This window comes from Phocoena phocoena, chromosome 3 (assembly GCF_963924675.1).
Source record: "Phocoena phocoena chromosome 3, mPhoPho1.1, whole genome shotgun sequence".
In the NCBI taxonomy this organism is placed as follows: Eukaryota; Metazoa; Chordata; class Mammalia; order Artiodactyla; family Phocoenidae; genus Phocoena; species Phocoena phocoena.
The window spans coordinates 49,406,913-49,408,218 of NC_089221.1; positions in this window are offsets into that span (position 1 = coordinate 49,406,913).

Below are 1,306 nucleotides of genomic sequence, written 5' to 3' on the forward strand. Positions count from 1 at the left end.
GATAGTTACATGTAAACTATTAATCAGGAACATTTTTCCCCCACACTTGACGTTTCCATGCCATGGAAGTTCCATTAGAGTAACACTTCAGTCCTCCTTTTTCCTCATCACTCACTGCCTTCCACAGAGGAGAGAGGCACCTGATCAATGAATTTGGAGGAAGAAATTAAAGTATGTGCAATTCAACCCTTCTTTCCTCTTCCTCTGAGATCTGCCTGCCTGTAGAATGCAAATGTTGTACGAATGTTCAATTAACATGTAGAAAATGTAATATTGAAGGAGCCTTGAAGACAGAAGCTATAAGGCTGTCCAGGCAGCCACCAGCTAAAACAGGTGATGTTCTTTCAGAGACAGTCTTGGGAGTTATCCTATTCTGCTCAGACTGCTGTAACAGAATACTATGGACTGGGTGGCATGTGAACAACAAAAATTTCCCACAGTTCTGGAGGCTGGGAGATCTTGGGAGGTCCAAGATCAAGGCACTGGTAGATTTGGTGTCTGGTGAGGACCTGCTTCCTGGTCCATAGCTGGCCATCTTCACATTACATCCTCACATGGTGGAAGGGATGAGGGAGCTCTCTGGACTGTCTTTTATAACAGCACTAATCCCACTCATGACTGCTCCACTTTCAAGACTGAATCACTTCTCAAAGGCCCAACCTCCTAATGCCATCACACTGGGGGTTAGGATTTCAACATATAAATTGGGGGTGGGGGACATAAACATTCAGCCCTTAACAGGAGTAGAGGATGAAAGAGGTCCTTACCATCAGAGGGGGCCAAGATGACTCTGAGAAGTACCCAGAGAAAATCTTACCATTTACAAAGCAGAAGCCATTATCTGGCAGAGTCCAGCTACAGAGAACAAGTCCAGACAGAGCCAGAGGAAGACCAGCTTATACAAGCCAATCCTACCTTTCCTCCTAGAGAACTCCCACCCAGTGAATGAGAAGAGAGAGGGGAGGAAGAGTCAAAGAGCCGACTTTGATGGAACTTAGACCATGGGTCAAGCCTCAGTTGGTGGAAAAGTGGAAATGTGGTTAGAGTTTTAAGTGGAGTCCACTGCTGTTTAATAACTGAAACAGCCTAGCAAGCTGTGGGCTCTTCCTGACACACCATGAAGGACCTATCTAGCAAGGGAGAGTTGATATAACATAGCTGAAGACAGAGATGGGAGAAAAATAACATCTGTAATGTTTGTATTCCATTAAGTTACTCTATTCAGTAAATTGGTGATGTTTATATGGACATTTTTCTGGGGTTTAAGGTCATCATATTCTCAAAGAGTTATATGAACCAATAAAGG